The sequence below is a fragment of the Equus przewalskii genome, chromosome 17 (assembly GCF_037783145.1).
Source record: "Equus przewalskii isolate Varuska chromosome 17, EquPr2, whole genome shotgun sequence".
Lineage (NCBI taxonomy): Eukaryota > Metazoa > Chordata > Mammalia > Perissodactyla > Equidae > Equus > Equus przewalskii.
The window spans coordinates 51,990,502-52,016,229 of record NC_091847.1 but is presented as its reverse complement, the minus strand read 5'-3'; the positions used below and the strand labels follow the sequence as shown (position 1 = coordinate 52,016,229).

Sequence of the window (25,728 nt, the reverse complement as noted above, 5' to 3'; positions counted from 1 at the left end):
AAAATAACCATCCCCTATTCTGTAAAAACATTAAGGTCACAAAAGACAAGAAAAGACTGAGGAAGTGTTCCAGAATTAGGAGACTAAAGAGAGATTTTTATATATGTGACAACTAAATGCAACATGCTATCCTGGATTGATAAGGAATCACAAAGGAAATTTTTTTTTTCTGCTATAAAGACCATTATTGGGACAATTGGTGAAATTTAAATGAGGCCCTAGGATTAGATAATAATATTATATCAATATTAATTTCCTGATTTTGACGGTTGTTCTGTGATTAGGCAGGAGAGTGTCCTTGTTTTTTTAGGAAACACACAATGAAATATTTAGGAGTTTAACTTACCCTCAAGAAGGAAAAAGAAAGAGAAAAAAAGAAGAAGAAAAAATGTATATACAATAGGACAAGAATGATAAGACTAACCTTCACAATCGGAAGTTTGGGTAAAGGGGATACACATGGATTCTTCTTCCACCTCGTCTCTGGGTTTAAAATGACTCCAAAATAAAAAGTTTAAAATGATAAAAGGACTCCCTGTGGCTTACGTTCTACTTTTGTTCGTCAAGGGTGGAGACTGGGCTTCATGCACCTGCTGTCCCTTTTCTGGCCCATTTCCAGGCACATAAGAGAAAAACATTGAATATTTATTTGACTAATTGGTGATTGCACTTGTCTTATCTTCTCACTAAATTGTAAGCTGCTAGAGGGCTTGAACCATGTCTTGTTTCTCTGAATTCCCTCCAGACCCAGCTCGTGTCTTGTGCATAATTGACACCATTGGTTATCTGTAGAACTGAATGGAATTATGTGGCCACTCAAATGTTGTGATAATGATTAGGTTCTAACAGAGATCCTCTTTATGGGCCTGTGAAAACAACCACAGTACTTGAAACTAAAATTCCCCTCCTGGGCCTGTGAAAGCCAGGGTCCAGGTTAAGCAGTCCTTTGTGAAGCTGCATTCTCTTGGAGCAGCATCTCACTCTCCACTGAGTCACTTTTGGCAGGCAGCCCCCCTCTTGGTCTGTGGTCATTACCCTAATGAAGTGCAGCTGGGGTTTCGAACAATGAACTTGCACTCAAGTGGCAGCCGCCCTTAAAAGAACAGTACCCTCACCCACTCAGAACCCTCCCAGGCCAGAAATTGGCCCAGTGGTTTTACGTCTGGATGGGATGTGGACCCACAGGGAGCCAGAAAATGGCAGCTGCAAAGCATGCTATTGATAGAGAAAATTTCAGTTTCAAGTTAAGTGGAAACCTTGCTCTGAGTGAGAGGCAAGACTTGCCATGTATTTCAAAGCCACTACTGTAGTTTTTGGACAAACTATATTTGCAAAGGAATCTGACACAGATTTCACCTCTGGACAGCTGTCCTGTTCGTTCTGCCCTGACTAGATGCAGGGTGAGCTGGAAGTCAGTCTTCAGGACGGTGAACACAGAGGGGCTCCCAGCAAGCTACAGGATCGCAACAAGGAAACCTCCAGGTGATAAGGATTTTCCAAGTCTTTTTCCCTGATGAAAAAATGTTTTTCCGTGTAAGCCTGTATAAATCACTCATCTGACACAGAAATCAACATTTCCTAAGAAGACAGAAAAATAATAGCTGGTAATAACCCAAACACTGAGAGTTCCCTCCTTGGCAAACTACTCTCACAGCTTTACACGATGATGTCATTTAATCCTCCCAAATGCCCTGTGGAGCAGGAACTCCTCCAGCCAGCAGACAGAGCAGGCACCTGAGAAACTTGACCAAGCCAGAGCTGGTAAGTGGGGGGGCCACAGCTCAAACCCAGACACTCTGACTGCAAAGTCAATGACTGAAGTCGGATCTTTCAAAGTTGGGGTATTTTTCCAAAGAAACCTTGAATTGGCACTTAAATACAGACATCCTACTGTGTTGTGTGTCCTGAAACTTATATAATCACACGCACACAAACATACACACATGCTTTGAACATTGAGCATAACCACGCAACATTAACGATTATAAACAATAGGAGAATAATACAAGAACATCAGAAACGCTTATATTGACTGTTAGGGACATTGGCAAGAATCTGAAACCAGTGTTAAAAGTGCAGAATGTGACACAGTTGAAGTCATGCTGGTTTGAAAGGTTAAAAAAGTTTCCCAGGTAGCTCAGCCAGCAACATGTCCACTGTCGGGAGTGCTTGCTTCCAATCGGCCTCACGGCACGGGAGGATAAAAGCCGGCGGCTGCTCCCTGGCTGTTGACGGACTGCAGAGAGGCCAACGAGAAAGCGTAATTGATGGGCCTCATTGGACTTAGAAATGCAGACTGGACACATGCAAAAATGTGGCTCGTGGAGGTACATGGACCCATTAGCAGGCTCAGTGAGAATGGGCAGGCTGACTGATGCTCAGCTGACAAGAATAGGGGAGCATATTAGAGATAAGAAACAGGAAACGACATTTCCAACCAATGTGAAAGAGTTACACAAGTCAGGGAGGAAAGCGATCCGTGTTTCTGAGGCAGCAACACTGCCTCATTATTTGAAGTTTCTGCTCTATCAGTCGTTAAATATACAAGTGCAGAAGGCAAAACAGACACGTTTTTATGAATCCAACAATCATTAGATTGTATGAAACACCTTTTCATAACCATACTATGGCAGTAAGCTGTTCCGAAAAAGCCAGTTATGCAAATGAAAAATGACAATAGGACAGCGGAGAATGCATGAAGCAGGGTTCTGGGGGGCCCTGCTCGATAGCACACCACGAACTCGGTTTATCCGTGGCTCCGGGAACTATCCCACAACATTTAGACAATCTTACAGAGAAGAACAATGTGATCATTTTGATGTGACACTTATTGGTTCTTCACAAACATATTTTGTGGAGTCACTCTTTCCTTATTAAAAAAAGAACAAAACAGAACATCTGAAGACGGCACGTGGACTGCATTACAGGAGCTGGATCGTTGTCGGCTCGGGTCAGGCTTGTTTCTAGTTTAGGGCTCTTCAGCTTGGAAGAGGGGAAGTGGAAACTAGGGAGAGAGTTTCAATGAAACAAGTAGAGACGGGTTTTTTTTAAAAAAGTAATAGAACCTTAAATAAGATTATGGGATATGATATATACCTGTTGCCCGCAGCCGCAAAAGGCAAGAAAGGACAGGTACCGCCAAGGCTACTTGGTTGTTTAAGCAATCAAAGTTTATTGATAAAGGGAAACAGAACAAGGAGCAGGGATAAAGGGGAACAACAAATCGGTACTTACAACATCCACACCACAATCAGCCGGGGAAGTCCCAATAGTTTGTGCGGCGGGTGGGAGTGCCGATGGTCCGGGTCTGAGGCAAAGTGTCCTTTCCTCAGCGAGACCTCCAATTATTCTATGCCTGTGACTCCCTTTTATCCCAAGCTTTCTCTGGGTTCCGACTCAGGGTTTTAGACATTTGGATATTTTGAGTTATGTCTTCTTGTTCCCACGGATGGGGTGTTTTTACCTTTTTGTTCTCATAGATGGATGTTTCTAAGGTCCTGTCAGGTGCCCCTTGGGGTAGCCAGCCCAGACAAGGAACATGACGCAGGACATATTTTTTTGTAACTTGTGCCTTAGGATCAAGGCTGAAGTGGCCATCTTTCACCCCGAGCCCAGACACATTCCTTTGTGTGGGGCCCAGGCCCAGCCCAGCGTCCTTGGAAGGTGGGGCGGGGGGGGGGGGGGGGGGGGGTCAATGATCTCTGTACAATATCCATCTGGCAAGCCTGAGGAAACCTAATTATTATCTTCGAATATATGAATAGTTTACTAACTAGAGGGTGAAAACTACACACACTAAAAAGAGAGAAGTTGGGAATTCAGGAACAATTTCCCGACGGTAAAAATACTTTAGCTTTGGAATGAGTTACCTAGATATCCTTGTGATGCTTCCAGGGGAAAAATAAGGACAATGATAGGAATCAATCTGTCTACCTGGAGTAGTTTCAATCGGTATTTATTAAACTGAAGTCTATAGGGTCTAGAAATTCTAGAAGAACTTTTAAATTTTATGTTTTCATTTTGATCATCACCTAAAAATTATTTTGTATCGGTCTGAACACGACTGCAGTTTGGGAAATAATCGTTGGAGTGCCTAAATCCTCCATTCTTGCCTTCCTTCTATTTTATATTGTTCTAGCATAAACTTTTCTTAGAATAACCAATCACCCCATAAGAGTAATACAATAAGCATATATTCAGTGTTACTGTTTGCTAAAGATGTAATCAAATGTTAAAATTGCAGAAGATAAAGGGAGCGTATTTATTTCCTATGAATTGAGCCATATGGTACTGTGGCATTGGTCATTGAAAATGTTAAGGGGCAGGCCCCATTAAAGAAAAAAACCATGATTCTTCAGAGGGAATACTCTAGCCAGCCCCTCAGATCCTTTTGTTTTAAAGACAGAGGAAATTTTATATATTTATTTATTTTGAGGTTTTTCTGTATTTATTCTCCACAAACAAGAGAAAAAAACATTGGTTCAAAAGAAAAGATTAACTATACATGCAAAATCTTAAGTAATCAAAAGATTAAAGAGTTTGATTTACTGTTTGTTTACCTCATAAATTATTACCTTCAGGTAATGATGAGCACATATTTATCTATAAACTAGTAATTTGCTACTACATTGCCCATGATGCCTCATTGCTTTTCGGTATCTGATTGGGAGAGGCTGACCAGAATTTTAAGAGGTGTGTTGGAGCAGAGCAATGGGTGCGATGCTGTGGGAACCTTGTTCTCACTAAGGATGCCAAGCACATGTAAGTGTCCCATACAGCAAGTGTGGTGGACTCTAACTAAGATAATCATTCAAGTCCAAATTCATTAAAAAGCAACTGACAAGAATGAGCTGTTTAAAATCCCCACTACTTTAGAAATATTAAGTGCCAGGATACACATAACAATTTAGATAACAAACATATGTTTTCCTTGTTTTTAGCTCTCTTAAACCCTTATCTGAGTCCTGCCTATTGCCAAATATAATGACGGGATGTCTTATATATTATATTATTAGATAGATAGATATATTAGAGGGATGTCTCATGATATCAATTATGAAAAGCATTTCAAGTTAACAATAATCTTTAAAAAAAAAGTTTCCTCACTCATTGTGAGCTTTCAAGGATTGTCTTTAAAACTACAGGTTTGAAAACTTTTCCACTTCATTTTCTTTATAAATGAAGGAAGAATGGATGCAAAATACATTCTGAAGTCTCAGATTGTTTTAAATGCTGTAGGCATTAACTAATCCTCAAAAGGCAAGTTCTGATGGTAGCAGGGTGGGTCCTCTGAGGCAGAAGGTCCACAACAGAGATGCGTTGTCTCTTCTTACAAAGATCTAGAAACGTCAAGGTTTAGATGCAGATTTGAGAACCAAAAGGGATACATTCTCCAGTATCACATGAAGTAGTCCCAGTGTAAATTTCGGAGGCTGTGTCTATTGATTAGATAGAGAGACAGATGATAGATAGATATGATTGCTTTGTTCTAAATCTTAATTCAAATACTTTGTGATTTTAGAAATAATAGAGCCATGTTTTCGCCATTAAGCTGAGTGACTGTCCAGCTACATTCGGCCCTGTCTATAGGTTTATGGCTTCCAACTTGTTTAAGACCGTTCCCAGAGTGAGGGCTGATTTGCCACGGTTATGAAGCTTTCAGGATATCAACTATAAGAATGATCAACTACAGCAGTTGAAAATGTGCCTTCTGATACTCACTTGCAACTCCCATTTATGTCTCTAGGAATAGAGAAACGAGGATCTAGGGACCAAATCTGGCCCAGTCAGTAACAGTGTAGGTAACACATAAATATTAATGTTCATTGCAGTTAGTGTGGTATGCAGAAATATCAGAGAATAATTGTTAATTGCCAATACATTTCATTCATGTTACAGAGGAATAAGTGAGAACCATTTTACTGTAATTTTAAAATGATTCCATCATAATAATTATAAAATATTCATTGCATCCCTTAGATTGTTAAAACCAAATTTTCTGAAAATGAATCATTTATACTTCACCTTTATTGCCATTTGCTTTCTATATAGATGTGTCTATGTATCTGTTATTCAGTTTATCAGTGAAATAATCTTCGGTTGTGTCAATTTACTGGTGCCTCTGCACTTAGCATTCTTTAGACAAAATAGGATGTTCAAATAATTAAAGGCATTCATTACAGATTTCATGGTATTTTAGGGGTGGTCATGGTATTAGGGGAGAAGGAGGTCCCTATTTTGCCCTCCCAAGCCACCCGTTGAAAACTTTTCTCTTTCGCTTTATTTATCTCCTTGGATTATTTATATTCCTTTTCAATTCATTTCTGTTCCAGGCTAACAACAACAACAAGTATTGATTAAGTACCTACTGTGTGTCAGACATCATACTAAGCACTTTAAATTTATTACGTCTTTTAATCCTGAAAACAACCCTATGGAGTACTATTTTTTATTCCTGTAATAAATCTGCTTTTGTCTTCTCCTTTTTTCAAAGCAGCACTCCAACTTTCTTTGTAACTACCTCTGCCCTATTCCATATGGTTCTGAAGGGACTGTCAATCAAGTTCCCCGACCCCTTCTCCTTGTCCAAGTGTGGCCACATGACTCAAGTTAAGCCAGTCAAGCCTGCCCTGAGTGACACCAGAATGGAAAACGGTGGTAGAGTCACTTTGATGTCAGAGTGCTGACAAGAACGTGTTTCTTCTGCCATTCAGATCCATGGAGTTGCCGGGTTTCTATTCTTTGCAAGGCCTGATCATGCAATTTCCCTCCAATTCTGGGAGAGAACTAAGGTCATTTCAATAAATTACCCTTTTTGGCATACGTGAGTCCATTTCTGTTGCTTACAACCAAAGAATCCAAACTGACGTGTTCTCATTTTACAGGTGAGGAAGAGGAAACTGGAGCTTAGAGAGGCTAAGTAACTCGCCCAAAGTCGATGGTAGAGCCAGGACACACACCCACGTCAGTCAGACTCCAAAACATAGGATCTTAACCATTATGCTCTGCTGACCGCTACAGCGAGGTGAGCCAGGGAAAATTTCCTGGAGCAGGAGAGAAAGCCTACACTCACTTTTTCCCTTCCAGCTTTCTGAAACCCTGTGTGCTCTCTTGGATCAGGCACTACACACTCTAGGTTTACTCACTCCAAGTAACGGGTCAAAACTAAGATACAGAAGTGCAAAATGATTTATTCACTTCAGCAATTACTCTTGAGAATATGACCGGATTGTAGGTAACTAAGCCTATGGCATCACTCATTAGGCCAATGATTTTATACATTTTCTTAAGGTAGTGTTATCCTTCTGGATTTTTAGGTCCCAGAGCTCTGAATGTGCCATGTATAAACAGGGTTCAACGGTTATCTTACAGGCAAGGTGACATGGTGTGAGGGAAAGCAAATAAGATTTGGAGTCAGAAGACGGACTTCTGGCTTCAGCTCTGCCACTTCCTAGGCGTCTGACATTGGGAAAATTGGCCTCTCTGGGTCTCAGTTCCCTCATCTGCAGAATGGGAATAGTGACGATTCCCCCTTTATAGGCTTATTGCAAAGATTTAGTTAAATCATGTACCTCTTGGATGAACACACTAGTGAACTATAAAACTCCACAAACATTAGTATTTTTACTTTCAGGATGTAAAGAACTACAGGATTCAATGGCAACTTCAAGAGCATGCTCTGTATTGTACAGACTCTTTCATTGTTGCTCGAGCCACAGTCTTCTTTCTCTTTCTCCGTTTTTTATCGGATGAATGGAAGAGTCTTTGTAATGAAATACGTGTTTCATGTTTCCAATCAGCGAGTATGAGGGTTTTTGTGAGTCTGCCCTGAATTGTTACTCCTTGTGACAATTCTGAAGGAAATCTGTTCTGAAGGGTAACAAATGGGATGGAAAGGACAAATCCCATGGGTCACAGGAGCAGTTCTAGTTCTCATTGGTAATGGTCATAAATTGTTACCATTCAACTGAAGGTCAGCAGCCTCTCTGAAAAGAATCGGTGCTGCACACTCATTTCCCAGGAAAAAGGCGCAGCACAAAGGCTGCCTGGACCCTGGCCCGGCATTCACCTGCTCATTAGGTCAGGCTGAGCTCTGGAGGGGCTCTCTGTACCCCATATTGATCTCTTCTGGTGGTGATTGAAACATATTAATACCCTATCATGGAAACCTGGTGCTTCTATTCCTTCCACTCTGCTTTTGCTGGGGGTCGTATAATGGATACCAGCTTTCCCTCATGCATTCATTCAATCACTCATTCATTCAACACTAAGCATCTACTATGTACAAGGCCTGGGGTTTGAACTCTGGGGGAATTTAAAAAAATATGAACCAGAAATAAACACTGCTATGAAAGTGCATGTAACCCAGTAGGGGCTGTAAGACACAATCATAAATAACTTTAGTCAATGTAACAAAAGGTGGGAAGTATATTTTAAAGAGGAAACTATCTTCAGGGAAAAAAATCTGATAATCTCTTCCAGGCGTGAAGGTGAGACCCTGAAGCTGAAGTTTGGAAGGAGCCAAAGAACTGGCTAAAGGAATTTAGGATGAGCAAAGGAGAGTCAAGAAGAGAAGGAAGTAGAAGGAAAGAAGGAGGGATGGCGGGCAGGCCAAATGGAGGGTTATGCCTGTGGAGAAAAGCAGCCCATGAGATATTCTTACAGCAGAGTGACCGAAGAAATTTCAAGAGGTAGGCTGTATAAGATGTAATCTTATGGCATACATGTTGCAAGAATACAAACCTCCCTCCGTTGCCTCAACTCTCTAGCAAACTTTTTTTCTTTTTTGAGGAGGATTAGCCCTGAGCTAACATCTGCTACCAATCCTCCGCTTTTTGCTGAGAAAGACTGGCCCTGAGCTGACATCCATGCCCATATTCCTCTACTTTATATGTGGGACGCCCGCCACAGCATGGCTTGCCAAACGGCGCCATGTCCGCACCCAGGATCTGAACCAGTGAACCCTGGGCCACTGAAGCGGAATATGGGAATTTAACTGCTGTGCCACCTGGCCAGCCCCTCTAGTAAACTTGACACACAAATGCCTCCTCCTCTGAGTGGTTTGTGTGGTGGAAACTATAAAAAAGGAGGGTGAGGTGAATCCCATATCTGTTGAGAGATGAAAGAGCCATTAAAAATTCAGAGAGAGCGAGAACTTGGAGCCAGAAACGCCCATGAGTTTGTAATTTGCACAAATTCCCGCAAATTTGCAGATGGAGGAGAGGATGGAGCACTTCCATGGGACTGGTGTGAGTCAATTTTATTGAAATCTCAAGGGCAAGTGACCTCTGCTGTAAATCCTCTGCTTTTGGAGCACAAAAGCTGAATAGGAGGGTGTCATAAGACGAGACTCTAGGAAGGAGTTAGTGTGAGTGACAGACTTTAGGAAGGATTTCTTGGGATCAGAGCAGGAAAGAGGACAACCCAGGCTGGGCAAAGGCTGAGCATGGCTGCGGGCCAGCCTAAGACATTTGTTGGCCACAGTTGGCGTCTGGAGGGTTGTCTGCAGAGACAATAGTGGGAGAATAAATTACAAAGCAATTTGGAGCATTGCTTTTATTGAAATAATTGAAAATTTCAATAATTGAAAGCAATTATTGGGGCATAGAAAGCTGAGAACTTCGTTGGTTCTTTCATTATTTGGAAGGCAATGAGGAGCCTACCTTTTTCAAAGTATTTTAGCATTTATGATCTCTTTTGATTTTTATAATCTACTTATTTATAAGAGAAATGAAATAGATGTTATTATTATTCCCATTCTACAGATAAGAAAACCAAGAAATAGATTATTAAAGTTGTTCATAGTCAGCACAGTAAGGAAAAAAACCCCACCCCATATTTCCTAAATTCTAATTCAGCAGCTTTCTTGTGCCTCTAGTGCCCATAAATATCCTCTCTGAATAAACGTGTCTGGGAGGCCCCCGGCATTCCCTGGGGGGGGGGGGGGGAAGGAGGGAGAATCACTGGGCATGCTCTGACTGATTTTCTTGGGAGCAATTCTGGAGAAGAATTTCTGATGAATAAAATTCTCCACCTCATTACACAAGTAACTAATCTAATCAACCAGTCCAGCAAGTGGGCTAATTTCTGGTGTGTGAGCTTCTGCCTCAGCCCACCCACTCTCTGTGATGCCCTTTCTTTCTACCCAAGTATCAAATCATTGTTAGCAATTCATTCACTCAACTGATACTCCAAGCCAGGCACTCTGGAAGGTGTTGGGAGATGGCCTTTTGGGGACAGTGATCCATCTTGTTGTCCAAAACCAAAACCTTTATCTTTCCCACAAATGAGAATAAGTCTATCATGCTACAAATCGGACTGCCCAGAACCTAAGAACGCCTGGAGGATAAATACCAGATAAATAGTCTTTAAGGCTTCTGTTTCCACTGTCCCCCCATCTCCGCTCATTTTCCAAGTTCTGTGTATTCTGACTCCCAGTCACAAGGGGTGTCACCCCTTCTGACTTTCTGAGCTCCCATTCCTGATTCTGCCTGCATACAAAGCTCAGTCTGGTGGGACCACGTTCTTGCTCTGAAAAATCAGTAGCTCCCTGACCAACAATCCCACTCCTAGGTATTTACCCTCCCCCAAAAAATGAAGCACATACCCCAAAAAGAGAAGGTCTCAGCTGCTTTGTTCACGGTTGTTCATAAACTGGAAACAACTCAAATGTCTACGACAGAGGCATGGATAAACAAAATGTGGTACATTCATACTACTTAGCAACAAAAAAGAATGAACTACGGACACACGCAACAACAGGAATGAATCTCAAAATACCATTTTGAGCAAAAGAAGCCAGACACGAAAGAGTGCCTATTGTGTGCTTCCGTTTACATGAAGTTTAAGAAAAAACAGAACTAACTTATGGTGATAGAAATCAGTACAAAGGTTGCTTATGGGGAAGGGATTATCTAGAAGGGGGCACAAGAGAACTTTCCAGGGTGATGAAAATGTTCTGTATTTTGGAGAATTAGTAAGATAAGTACATACATTTATCAAAACTCATTGAATTGTCTACTGAGATCTGTGCATTTCACTATATGCAAATTTTACCTTAATTAAAATAATTAATAGCGCCCTACTCTCTGTTTAATTATGTACAAATTCATCTGCCCAAACCACACAGACAGAAAGCAGATTGGGGGCTGCCGGGGGCTGGGGGAGGGGAGAACGAGGAGTGGCTGCTACCAGGTATAGGGGTTCTTTTTGCGGTGATGAAAGTGTTCTGAAATTAGATGTTGATGATTGCACAACTCTGCAAATACACTGCAAACCACTGAACTGCACACTTTAAAAGGATGAATTTTATGACGTGAATTCTATCTCAATTAAAAAAAAAATCATCTAGGGGCTGGCCCAGTGGTGCAGCAGTTAAGTTTGCATGTTCTGCTTCAGCGGCCTGGGGTTCACTGGTTCGGATCCTGGGTGCGGACCTATGCACCGCTTGTCAAGCCATGCTGTGGCAGGCATCCCACATATAGAGGAAGATGGGCACAGATGTTAGCTCAGGGCCAGTCTTCCTCAGCAAAAAGAGGAGGATTGGCGGCAGATGTTAGCTCAGGGCTAGTCTTCTTCAAAATAAATAAATAATAAAATAAATCATCTACCCAGCATTCCAGACAGTCACAAGAGGGTTCTAAACTACTTTCTGTCTCAAACACACTAACTGTGGGTTCCTGAACATTCCCGCCTGTACACCTTTGCCTACATTGTTCCTTCTTCCCAGAATCCCAACACACCCCACAACTCCACTTGTGAAATTCTCTTCATCACTCTAGGCTCATCTCAAAAACCATGGCTTTCCTGGTCCTCCTTGCGGATGTGGTCATGTCTCCTCTGAACTTCTGGTACTTGGTAGAGCTCTTGCTTGGGAGCACCTCACCATTTTCTGCCTTGCACTGTACTTACTTGTGCATTTGTCTGATCCTTCTTACTCAACTGTAAGATTAGTGAGGACAAGAACTGGACCTTGCTCATCCTTGTGTCCCCGACAGCACATCAGTGTCACTCAATAAATGCTTGATGAATTGAATTAACTAAGATGCATGAGACCAACTTTATAAATTTCAAGTCAGGAAGAAAATGATATCAACCCAGCGGCAGGTTTTGTGAGGCATAACTGTTTAGGCTGTGAGGGGATTGCCTCCTCCAGGGAGGGTCTCAAACTTTAAGATGTCCTAGGATCACCTGAGGGAACTATTACCCCCCATTCTCCAGTCTCACCCCTGAGGGTTCTGATTCCCACGTGGACTGAGGCCCAGAAGAATCCCAGGTGACTCTGACGCATACACACATTTTAGGAAACCCTGACTTTGAATTGAACATTTACAAATGAATAAAAGGAATGATTTTACTTAATTTATTTTCTCTAGCTGTTTCGTCAGCTGAATTCTTGAACTCTTTATGGAAACATCCTCCTATTGGGAGTTAAAGAGGGCTACGTTTTGAGGGAAGTCTTCCAAATAGTCGAAAGAAAGGTTGTATTATTCACGACGTGTGGGTAAGAACACCATGGTGATTTCTTAACCATGCTAACGTCACAATAACTGGTGCCACCTATAACCGAATCACACTGATACCTCAAACTTGGGGTGAAGTAGTGATTTCCGATCTCCCTTCTTTCACAGCACTGCATTGCTTCCAACCTGGCTTTGGGCAGTTTATTATTCCATAAGAAAACTCACTGAGGGGGTGTGTGCGTGTATGTGTGTGTGTTGGGGAGGGTGTGGTGTGTGGGCTGGTTTTCCACACAAAGTTCTGCACATATGTTCTGAAACTAGAAAATTTTCATAGCACCTAGGCAGAAAGGATAATTCCATCAGCAACCACTCAAATACCCATCTTGAAATAAAAATGGGCCTTTCCCAAAGCCAACATCTTCTAAAGCTCTAAGAAAAATGACGATTCACCTGGATTTAAAACCTAACAACCACAGACAAAAAAGTCTCCTCTCACAACAGTCAAATCTGCAAGGGGAGATAAAATGAGCATTCAGCAAACCCTCTGACCTAAACAGGAGGCCTGGCACACCTCCCACCAGAAAAGAGAGCTTGAAAGGACGCAGAGACGCACGACTGGAAGCAGAAAGAGTGTGAAGAACCGAGGGCCGTGATCTGTCCTGTGCTCATTTCCTTTTCATTGTGTCCCTCACTTGATCCTCACATTGAGACTCTCCATTAGCTCACGAGAACTCCCAGGAGCTGAGCAAAAGGATGATGTTCCAGCGATGTGTCATCTAGTGCCTGAGCAAGCCTTTGGTTTGCCTTGCATCTCCATGGTTGTCTGTCCTGGATCTTCCTGGCCCTTCCTGCCAGCAACTCCAGGCAGGGCTTCATGTATAAAGCCCAGCAAGGGAGCACTTTGAATTGAGAAGCACTCCTCAGTGGGAGGGAGCCAGGTTCAGTGGCTGGCACCGTCTGCTTTGGTTCCAAAATTAATTAGAGTTACATTTTCCCCCCAAGTGTCGCTGAAATAGTGGCTCTAAAGTTATGTAGTGCCTCACCTAGCTGTACATCTTCCCACCTCTTGTCACAAGAACACAGGGTACATTGAACGTGCCCAGGGAGCGTACATTCACTGGCCATGCGTTGACACATAAGCAGTGTTTATTTGACCTGTAACTTCGAATGGCTTTTGTCCTAGCCATTCAGAGCAGACAAGTCTCCCCAAGAGGTCTAGGGTGGTGGGTCCCCTGATATCTTTTTGAATCAGAGTTAGGGGCGATGAGAGAGGTCAACAGAAGGAAGAGAAAGGCAATTAAGCTCTTCCTTACCCAGCCTGGCTGTTTCTCCCCACACCCCTCCCACACTCCCACCCCTAATCAGCCCAAAATTTATGTTGCCCGAGTAAAGAGGATGGTGGGAATGCCGCGTCTGATGGGCATTGCTGTGGTGAACATGGAAGAGCAGCTGGAGTCACTGATGCCTTAGAAGCCCCAAGACCAGGACAAGGACACCTCAAGGCTGAGGATGTTTTGGCTCACTCTGGGGTGACCTTGGAGATACTGAGTATCTAGAACTGCTGACCTGGAACCGTTGCTGTTCCAGAAGAGACCTAACTAGAACCAACTTGCAGGCACAAGGACTTCATTCTCTGGGTTCACCCCAGCGACTTTTATCCATGGGCAGCTGCAGCTCCTGCTGGAGGCCATGGGCCTCTAAAAAGGCCGAGAACCATTTCTCCAACCATGTTCCAGCTGTGAGTCCTTGAGCAGCTACTTAACCTTCCTGAGCTTCATCTGGAAGCGGAGGGAACAGCTCCTTGATGAAATAATGTGTATCAAAGATTTAGTGCTGTGCCTAATTCTGAGTAAGCACTCATTAGTGGTTACTGTTATTTCTGTTATTCATATTACACAATATTCATATTATTAAAACCGTCTGAGAGTGGTTTTAGACCCGTCCCCACTTGTCTCCGGGCCCCTTTGGCCCTGATGTCAGGGGTGGATGGAGAAGCCTCAGCAAGGGAGCCTGAGATTTAGGAACTTGTCGCCCCTCTAGTGGTGTGACATCAGAATCTTCCAGCCACGGAAGAAAAGGTTTCCTCTCCAGGCTAAATTTGAATGGAAAGGAAGGGGCAGGTGAAGAACAGATGTGTTTACTTTTTCTTTGCTGCAGAGAAAATGAAGTTTATGGGGCCAGGACGAGGTTGTTTTCAGAACCTGGGTGGATTTCCCGGGAATGAAGGGTCATGAATGAAGACAGTGGCGTTCCCTGTTTGCACTCTTTCTCCCCACATGCAGCCCCAGAATTTGCAAAGGGAAGCTTTGCTGAGCCCCCTAGACCAGCGCCAGGGACACGTGTCTCCCTCTGTGTGCCCCCACCACCTCCGTGATACCCCAGCTGGCAGGCCAAGGACACACTCACAGGACTCAGCTCCAACACATCAGGAAATAACTCAGACCAGTCTCTGACCCAGATTTGGCAATTCCAAGTTAAGTTCCTTAAACATTTGTAAAGATGATAGAGAAGAACGGATGACAACCTCATTCCTTACCGAAATATTGGAATGAAAATGCGAGGAATGTGTAAACAGAGAAAGGCGTTTGTGGACCTTGCCTTGGGATCACAGTGATTACAAAAAAGAGGGATGATGAGACTATGATGCAAACCCTCAGTGGTACCCAGACCCCTCCTAAGACAGAGTTCAAGTGCCTTAGCCTACCACTGAGTACTCCCCGAGAGCCGCCTCCCTCCTCTCCAGCCTCAGAGAAAAGATGGTGCCTAAGGACGTCGGGGATGTGGGACCTGGCTGTATTCATTAGCTCAAGTTTTCAAACAAATCTCAGGCTCGGAGAAGCTTAGGCCCAAGGACTCAGGACTTGGGAATTATTAATTAAAACGTCAAATCTTATTGAAAGAGAACAGGATCCTGAGCTTCCTTTTTAATTCTGCTGCCTATTATCAGTGTTGACTTGAGTAAGTTACTTAGGATGCCCAAATCCTACTTTCTTCACCTGTAATAATACCTACCTTACCCATCTCACGTTTTTGTGAGATTAAGTGCATTTTGTGAATGTAAAGCACTACACAGATACAAGTAATTGTTATTATTATTCCCATAATTCTGGGGCTTTGGAAGAAATAATGACAAGGTGATTGATTATTTTCAAGGTCCTGAGAAAAAGGAAGAAAAAACAAAAGTAGCTTTAAGAAATAGATGAACTTTGATAATGTAAATAAAAATCAGTAGACTCAGGCCAGGAAGGGTTCATTGAAGAGGGAGTTTTGAGGACCGAGTGTATCGATCAGAGTTTTCCAGAGAAACAGAACCAAAAGGAGATATATAGATATAGATATAGATATAGATATAGATATAGATATAGATATATCCTAGCCTTAGAGAGAGGTTAGATATAGAGACAGAAAGAGATAGAGAGAGGGAGAGAGACAGAGATAGAGATAGAGATAAAGAGAGGGATAGAGAATAATTTAAGGCATTGGTTCACATGATCCTGGGGGCTGGCAAATCTGAAATCTGCAGGGCAGGGTGGAGACCTGGAGAACTGGGAAGAATTGATGTTGCAGTTCAAGTTTGAAGGCAGTCTGGAAACAGAATTCTCTTCTCCTTGGGCGACCTCAGTCTTTTCTTTTAAGGCCTTCAACTGATTGGATGAGGCCCACCAACATTATGGAGGATAATCTGCTTTACTCAAAGTCTACTGATTGAAATGTTAATCACATCTAAAAACATACCCTCTCACAACATCTAGACTGGTGCTTGACCATGGCCTAGTCAAGCTGACAGGCAAAATTAACCATCAGACCAAGTAATCCAGCACTGCCATTCAAAAAGGTAGTGTTGCAGGTTCTAAAAAATTATAGCAGTGTAGAGACCACACAAATAACCAGGAGACAAACTGAGTACTTTTGGGACTTCATCGAGAGCTGAAGGGCAAATGGAAAAGCACTGAGAAATAGAAGAAACTAGGCCAGATCACTCAAGACGTTTATAAGGAAACAGCACAAGTGTGTAAGAGTGGAAATGGGGGACGAAACCAGGAAGGAATGCAGAAGATACCAAAACAAACAAAACATCCTTCGAACCTGGGTCATAATACTCTGAGCCCAATGCCTTTGCTCAGCTCCTTGGGTCTCTTGCTTCTTGGGGTCCGAGTGTCACAGAAGCTGCTTTTGCAGCAGCAGAACCAGCCCACAACCAAACGCCAGTGAAGGAGAGGCCCAGGCCAGTCTCCACCACAGGAAGGAATGCTCGAGAGGATAATAAAAGGCAAAGGTGGTTGTTTGTCTCTTGGGTCTCTCTTTTTGAAAATATCAGATGTGAATTTTAAACCAATCAGGATTATATTGAAAAACTTAAACTGGGTGAGACCACAGGGCCAAAAAGTTTTACTGAGAATCTGTGAAAACTGGATTCATGCAAGTAAGCCAGCACTAATAACATGCAGAAAGAGCCTTCAAGCACCTAGATTTTTTTTTTTCAGACTATGGAGGACAGAAGTTCCTTTCGAGTAGAAATAAGAGCAAGTGTTGTACTCATCTTTTAAAAGATGGGGGCCAAGAGGTAGAGGTGAATTAATATAGTAATTATAGAGCAGATAGCACTGATAACTAGACAAATTTGATGGAATCATTCATTAATCTCTGCATCAAAGAGCGTAAAACACCAGGAAGCAACCAACAGGGCACTTTGAAAAGCCTATGGAAAGAAGGTTCAAGTGCAACTTTCCAAACTGGGGTGCGCACACCATAGTCACACCACCCCTTAGCCCAGGACTCTTAGATTTCTGTCATCTTTCAGCCTGAGCCTCCAGGGGGTCGGGACTGCAGGCCCTACACTCTTGGTATAAAATATGCTATGAGTAGTGTTCTTTCTACCCATGTAGATACAAACATTAAATTTGATCCAATGGACATTTCTTGAATGTTTACTATGTACTGCTATTGACCTTAAGCAAATAGACAGCTGGTTATTTCTCTAGCGAAAATGGGTTTATTCCAGATCAGCAAAGAGTTGCAGTTTGGGGCTTGGAACCACGGCGAGCCACATGCAAGTCCCCAGCAGCAAAGGGAGGAGAAACTTTTATAGACAGGAAGAGGAAGTTGGGAGGACTATTGTAAACAAAGAGTTCTAGGGGTAGTGGCTTTTCATTGGTTGAGTTGTGACAGCCTCTCATTGGTTGAGTTTCTTGTCCATCAAGAAGAGGAAATCTTTCTTCTTCCTCTTGGGCTCTGCTGTCACATAGGGCATGAGGGCTCCCCCTTTTGGCCTCCTGACTCCAATTTAATGAGGTTTCTGTTTATTAATTTCCACATTTCTCCTTTCCATCAAGGTCTTTCTCTGAAAGCATCAGTGATCAAGAGTCAGGTTTGTCCGGTTTCATCAACTTTTTGTCTGTGGGTGCCAGCAAGGACCTTTCCTGGATGTGGTGTCCCACATCGGAAGGAAAGCGCACAGACTGGAAAGCTATTACGGCCACATTTGAGTAAAAAGGAGGTGTGGGAGGGAGAACTCTCAGGCATTTTTCTTTGCTAAAGTCCATATGTTATCGAGATCATAGGCACTGGAGATCATCTGAAACGTCACGTCATCATCAAAGGTTTGGCAGACAAACTTCCAGCAGGCCTGGTGTGAACATCTTGAGAAAATGTTTCATTAGATGTCATCCGCTTCAATCCCAGGAAATCTTTACTTTTAAGTCACCAGATGATGTGCAGGTCCAGTCAGGGTTTGGTGCTTTCTTTATGTGTGTCACGTGAATCCAAGAGTCTGTTTCCTGGAGTTTTGCAGTACAAGGTTAGTTGACGGTACCTGATAGGAGCTTTCCAGCGAGGTTGAGTCCTTCTGGAGGTGTCTTTTTCAATAGACAAAATCTCCAGGTTGCAAGGTGTTGTGCTTTAGGTCTCTGTCTCCCTGGAGCGCACTGTGAAGAGATTGCTCTACCAAAACGTGGTTATTTTGAATAGAAGCAGTTAGGCATTTGCAATATTGGAAACTATCTCCTTTTATTGGGTGTGGGTCAAGAGAGGCAGGAGCCAGTGCAGTCGGCATCCTGCGACTCTCTCAAAGGATGAGAGTTTATGAGTTCAAAGGGTGTGGATCTGATATTTAGAAGGACCAACTGGAATGCTTCTGGCCAAGGTATTTGGAGGGTCTCTACAAACTTTGCCCATTGAGTCTTAATAATGCCGTTAGTGTGTTCCACTAAACCAGAAGATTGAGGCTGGTAAGTACAGTGAAAGTGTCTTAAAACTGGCCAAACAGTGCAGACTTATCAAAGTCCCTGACCAGTAAACTGGATCCCTCCAGCATCATGAAGTTCGAGAGGAGTTCCCCAGGCAGGGATAACCCTTTCCGGAAGGACTTTAGCCATAGAAGAGGCAGTAGCCTGTCTGCAAGAGAAGGCCGCAGTCCAGTGAGAAAACATACAGACCATGACTAAAGCATATTTATAGCCACGAAACGGGGGACATTGTATGAAATCCATTTGCTAAACCTCAAATGGACCATTAAGCAGTTTAAATCGTCTGGGAGCAGTATGAACAGGCTTCCTTGAATTGTATTTTGGACAAGTGGGACAAGTGAAGTAGACACTTTTTGCGGCCTTGTTGATACTTTGCCACCAATATTGTTTCATGAATGCTATAATTTTGTCAGTAGGCCAATGGTTTAATGCATGTACAGTGGTTAGGAGTGGGAATTTTAGAGTTCCCAATAGGACTGAGTTGTTCTTTGGTTGGAACCAGAACTTTCTCTTTTTATCAAACCAATGATTATTGAATTTCTACTCTTGTTTTTTCTTTTCTGAGGCCAACGTTGGGCTTCTCTAGCCAGTTTTTCTAAGTTATCATTTGGGGAAACATCCCTTGGGACCATGAGAAAGGTTTGGTTATTGCTGGCTCCTTTAAGGGATGCATTCCTTACAGAAATATCAGCAAGGTGATTTCCTTCAGTTTCCAGAGAGTCAGGTTTAGAATGCCCCAGGGTCTTTACAATAGCTAAAGCAGCAGGTAAAAATATAGCATCCAGTAATCCTGAATGCAGGGGCCATTTTTAATTTTACTTCCACTGGAAGCAAGGAAGACACATTGCCTCTACAACATTCCAACATCATGAGCTACTCAGAAAGCCTATCTACTATCAGTATAAATATTGGCAGTTTTGCCCTTGGCTAAAGTACAAGCCCACGTAAAAGTGTATAATTCAGCACGTTGAGCTGAAGCAGCCATAGGTAAAGGCACTGCCTCAATGATATCAAAAGGAGTTGAAATATCACACCCAGCACAGCATTTGCCATTGTCACCTTTAGTAAGAACCATCAGTGAACCATGAGGGGCTGGCTTTACCCAAAGGAGCTTCCTTCAGATCATCTTGAGAAGCTGGGAGGTGATCTGCCAGTGTTCAGCAGTCGTGAGGGACTTTGTCAGTAACGGAGGGGAGAAGAGTGGCAGGTTTAAGGTTATTACAACATAAAAGAGTTATGTGAGAAGTTAACAAAAGGATTTCATAGACGGTGAGACGAAACGTGTTGAGTGTGCTGAGGACTCAGGAGGCCTTCTACTGCATGAGGGACAAAAATGGTTAAAGGTGGTCCCACAATGATCCTCTCAGTGGCCTTAACCAAAAAGGCAGTGGCAGTAAGGGCTCTAAGGCAGGGGGGTATCCCATGCCACAGGGTCCCGTTGCTGGCTATAATACCCTATGGGTCAGTGGTGGTCCCTGTGTTTTTGGTTGTGTACCCCAAGGGCATTCCCTTCCTTTCTCTATACAGAAAGGAAAAAGAGAATCTGATCATTGGGATGTCCAAGGGCAGATGGGTTCATAAACTCTCCTTTAAGGACTTCAAGTCTATGCCGTCCAGTTCTTCCCATAAACTTGGGTCAGGGTGGTTGTTCTTCAGGAATGTAGAAAGGTTTGGTCATAAGAGAAAAATCTGGAATCTAATTTCAGCAATAACCAACTAGCCAGAGAAAACCTCACAGTTGAAACTTAGTTTGGGGTTTTGTGAAACTTAGGCCACCACGAAGCCTATCTGGATCTAGGTGTAGCCCTTGTCCTGATACCAGACGCCCTAAACATTGCACCTGGGTTTGGGCAAGCTGCAATTTCTCTCTGGTGACCTTATGTCCCTTTAAGGCTAAACATTTTAGCAAGTGGATGCTGTCTTCCTGTGAGGAGACTTGAGAGGGAGAGCAAGGAAGCAAATCATTCACACATTGCAACAAAGTAGAACCCTAGGGAGTTTATATGATCCAGATCAGCCTCCAGGATTTGTGAGAAATAAGGGCTCTCAGTAAAACCCTGAGACATTGCTGCCCACTGTCCACGTGAATTGTTTTCCTTCCCAAGTGAAGGTAAAAAGGTATTGACTAGCTTCATCAACTAAAATACTAAAGAATGCACTGAATAAATCAATTACTATAAAGAATTTGCTTCCAGTGGGAATGGATGTTAGTTGCATATGAGGATTAGGAACCCAGAATGTGGAGGGATAACAATGTTGTTTATTGCTCAGAGGTCCTGGACAAACCTCCACCCTCAGGTCTTGGGTTTTCTCACAGGTAAAACAGGAGTATTACAGGGACTAGTACAAGAGGTAAGGAGGCCTTGAGCCACTTGATCTTCTGTTATGGGCTTTATAGCTTGAACAGCTTCTTGACTTATAAGGCATTGATTAATTTGGGGGAGAGGTTTTGAGGGATCTATTTGAATCTTGATGAGAGACGCGCTGTGAATTTTACCAGTATCAGTTGAAGATTTTGCCCGTAAGGAGGCTGGTAGCTGATTCAATAGGGACAAATGATCAGTGTTTCCAGAATCGGCTCCAGTACCACCAGAGAGGGAACAAATAAAAGATGTCAAAGGGTCATTTAATTCATCTCATTGGCTGTTTTGATGGCTGCTGTCAAATTCTAGAATTATTTCCACCTTTCAGGACTAAGAAATTTCAGCATGTTATTCTTCCAAGAAGTCTCGGCCTAATAGATGGATAGAGGTGGAGGAACTAAGGAGAAAAGGTCATGTGTCTCTCAAAGGGCTTCACCAAAAGGGAATGGGTTCAGAGACAGGAACCTTTTGAGGTTTATTAGAGATCCACCTATTTGAACTGTTTTAGTACTCTGAGGCAGGGGCTGCTTTATAGAAGTGAGTTTGAGCACCGAGTGTGGCTCTGGTGTCAATTAGGATAGAAAGAGATTCATCTCCAATCTGGAGAAACACTTCTCCAAGCCCATTAAGAGCGAGGATTAGGAAGAGCCCTGGGAGTTCCTCCGAGGCCCCTCAGTGGGAATTTGGAGGACATCGGAAAGGCTGGTTAGAAGGCTAACGGCACTTGAAGCACTTAAATTTGTAATAAGCTCTTTTCCAGTGTCCTGGCTCTTTGCAATACCAGCAGAAACTAGGAGGTTTTTGGTTTCCTTTAGGGGCCTTCATTTGCTGGAGTTGAACAGTGAGAATTTTAGCAGTCTTTCTTTCAAGTGACTTGAGTGTGAGAGAATTGGTTTGCCAGATAAACTAAATCTGGAGTAGACATAGTTTCCCACTTCATCCTGGTCCTTTTAGCTGGAAGGGAAAGGTCCCAGTTCAGCCCATTACTAAACATAGAGTTAAAAGCTACCTGGATGGGATCAACACCTGAAGGAAGACCAGAATTTTCTTTAAAAACAATCTGAAGTCAATGTTAATAGTCACGAACAGGTTCATTAGGTTTTTGTGCACAAGCCTGAATTTTGTTCCAATCAATCGGCTTTGGGAAAGCCCTAGGAATTGCCCCAAAATATTAGCCTGGTCACACAACAGGTCAGCGGGTTGGTCTGCTGGTTGTAATTCTAGAGACCTTTCAGGATCTTCCCAATCAGCAGTTTTCATCCAGTGCTGGGCCTGGCCTTCACTGACAAGCACATGAACCAGCTGATGTGAGTCAGGGACACCAGGCTGATAAGTTTGAATGGCTGTATTAAATTCCTCACCAAACCTGTCAGGATCTTTGTCTACTTTGGGAAAATCTTTGACTATAGCTCAGCTTTAGTCTAGGGAATATAAGAAATTAAGGGTTTAGCCTTGGGATCCTTAAAAGGCTTAATTTTAAAGGGAGAGGATCTGATAGATTCGGAGGAAGATGGAGTAGGGAGAGGTTCAGGGAAAAGGGAAAGTTCGAGGACAGAGTTAGTATGGGGGAACTGCAGGTACAGAGGAGGATAGGCGGTGTGCAGGGGAAGGAGGAAGATGGCACCAAAGACAGGGCCTGAGACAAAAAAGCCAGGGAAGGGGCTGGCCCCGTGGCCGAGTGGTTAAGTTTGCGCACTCCGCTGCAGGCAGCCCAGTGTTTCGTTGGTTCGGATCCTGGGCGCGGACATGGCACTGCTCATCAAACCACGCTGAGGCAGCGTCCCACATGCCACAACTAGAAGGACCCACATCGAAGAATATACAGCTAAGTACTGGGGGGCTTTGGGGAGAAAAAGGAAAAAAATAAAATCTTTAAAAAAAAAAAAAGCCAGGGAAGAGGAACGTGAGGCTTTGAATGCCATTTTATGTTTCTTTAATCATCTGTTTGCCTCAGTCTTAAAATTTTACTCTGCAAAATTTTATTTTAGACTCCTGGTAACGTTCGGAAGCCTCAAAATGCCTACTGAAATAGGCATTCCATTCAGTTTTGTAAATTACAGAGCTATGGATGTCCACTTTGGTTTTAACAAAAGTAAGTTTGGGGAGTTCAAAATTTCCCCACAACGGACATTGATATTCTAAATTACTCTTGGTTAAACTGGTCCATTTAGTTAGAAATGTGAATGAAGAATGACCATGGTTTTTAAACACAAAATTGGCAGGGGTCCCTATAACAAGAGGGACACCCTCAAAATATTTAGATAGCTGAGATCTCATTTCTTAGAGGTTTTTTCTCTAAAGCAAAAGAATAATTGTCAAACAGTCTAAACAACTCAAACATCTTGTAACTCCAACAGCTTGAACAGCTCAAACAGCCTGCGGGCTTAATCCCAGCCAGTTCCAAGGAACAGTCCCATTTCATAAAGACGAACCAAAGGTTGAACTAACACAGTTCTGAGGAACAATCCAGTTCCAAAGGGAATCAGACCGAAGGTGGATCAACATGGTTCCAAGGAACGGTCTGTTCCCAAGGGAGCCAGGCTGAAGGCTGACCCGGCCCAGTTCTAGCGAACAGCCTCAAGTTGGACCAAAGGCTAGCACAGTTTTAGTAGAAATAGCCAGGTTGCAAAAGGGATCAGACTGAAGGCTAGCGCAATTCCGAGGAACAGCCTGATTCAGAGAATCAGGCCAAAATGCCACCCAAGTTCTTGCAGAAAAACAAGGTCTTAACCAGAAAAGGATGAAGCCTTAAAACAGATCTTGAATAAAGGCTGTAAAGCCTCAAATGCAGAGGGTGGAAGCTCGGATCCAGGAGAAAGACTTACTCTCAAACTCCAGGGTCCGGAGAAAAGCAGCGAGCTCAACGGGCTCTGTGAGCACCCCACCTGTTTCCTCAGCAGCCTCGGAGTCCTCAGGGGTTTCCTCTGTATCCCTGTATGGGCCACCAAAATGGTGACCTTAAGCAAATAAACAGCTAGTTATTTCTCCAGCAAAAATGGGTTTGTTCTAGATCAGCAAAGAATTGCAATTCAGGGCCTGCAACCATGGTGAGCCACGGGCAAGTTTCCCCAAAGCAAAGGGAGGAGAAGCTCTGTTAGAGAAGGGAGTAGAAAGTTGGGAGGGCTATTGTAAACAAAGAGTTCTAGGTGTAGTGGCTTCTCATTGGCTGAGTTGTGACAGCCTCTCATTGGCTGAGCTTGTTGCCAGTCAAGAACAGGAAGACTTTCTTCCTCCTGATGGGCTCTGCTACTGACTTAGAGCATGAGGGCTCCCCCTTTCGGTCTCCAGACTCCAACTTAATGAGGTTTCTGTTTATTAATTTCCACACTGCCTTACCAGAAGGTGATTTAAAGAATACAAGAATGCATTGGCATGGTTTCTGCCTGCCAAGATGACTAAGTGAGGGAGACTAATGTACGTAGTAATAAAGAAAAAATTTATTTTAGTTAAAGGAGAAGGGAGAATTCAGACTTAAGCAATAACTCTTAACCATCAGAATGATAACATTGGAATTTCCTCTGGAAATTCCACCTTCAGACGTAAAGATAAGACTAAGCAGCCAGCCGTCTTGGGTGGTCAGACATTCACCTGCCCCAGAACAGAGCCTGGAGCAGGTATGATAGTGAGGTCCCTTTCACTGTATAATTCTAAGACACCCTCATTTCAAAGTTGCTAAAAATAGAAGCATGGTGTCTGGTATGTAACAATATACAATATTGCAGCTGTGTCTTTATGATGAATAATAATACTTTAGAGTTATATGATGAGGCAATCACTTTGCAAGCGCAATCTCATTAACCCTCACAGTATTCTGATTAGGTAGGCAGGTGGCAAGTGATCTGAACCCAGTTTGCAACTGAAGAGACCCAGACACAGAGAAGCTCAGAAACTTCCCAGGGAGCACGTGGTTTCCGTGTCAGAGTTGGGAATGTCACCCAGGTCTTCTTTCCCCAAATCTGGGGCTCTGAGTGTTGGTCCACACTGCTTCTCAGGTCCAGCAACAGAACAGACACAAAATTGGCACTGTCCTGTATGCACCCTCTTGGAAAACATTGCTGCCTTCTCTTGAACCGATACCAGTGCCACCCCAAGATGCAAAGTTCAGTGTTTTTTTGTCCATCCTTTCTCTCTGGCAATTAACCTCTTCCTCCCTCCAAAATCCAACCTGTCTTAAAACAAACCAAAGAAACTTTAAAACCATGCCAAAACCTCTTTATGACTTCTTTCCTGGCCCTGTTAATGTCTCCTGAGCTTTTGTTTTCATTTGTGGGTCCAGTTTAACAGAAGGTCAGTTGTTTTAAGTAAAAGTCACTGTTCTAGAAGTCTGAACACTCAGACCGGCACCCTGTCTAAACGGTGTTCTGCTCTCTTGATTTTGTTCGCTTCTTTGTTAATAGAAAAAAGATTGTTTCACTTTCCTGTACATGCTGAGTGCTTTCCCTCAGACTAGAGAAACAGGTTTGGTGGTGCTGATAGAAAATCACAGGAAAATGACACCATTAACCAGGAAACGCTTGCCAGCCAAGAGTAAAGGAGCCTTCCCAGCCTCTGGGGAGACCCTGCCTGCCGTCTATACGGGAATCGTAAGATTAATATGGGAATTCGGGTTTTGTGTTTTGGGGTAAGCTTCCCGGGCTCCCTTTGAGACAATGACACGCG

At 43.1% G+C, this 25,728-nt stretch overlaps 1 long non-coding RNA gene across 2 annotated transcripts in view; it reads right to left on the bottom strand.

Annotated features, from left to right (window-relative positions):
• The window catches only part of LOC139076816 (uncharacterized), a 35,724-nt gene extending 11,573 nt beyond the window's left edge, over nucleotides 1-24,151 (bottom strand). The window contains exon 1 of one of the 2 annotated variants that reach the window (XR_011528800.1): nucleotides 23,895-24,151. This is a non-coding gene — a long non-coding RNA (uncharacterized lncRNA). The remainder of the gene's footprint in view (nucleotides 1-23,894) is intronic. The other variant, XR_011528801.1, reaches the window with a different exon arrangement.
• Nucleotides 24,152-25,728: the final 1,577 nt, after the last annotated feature.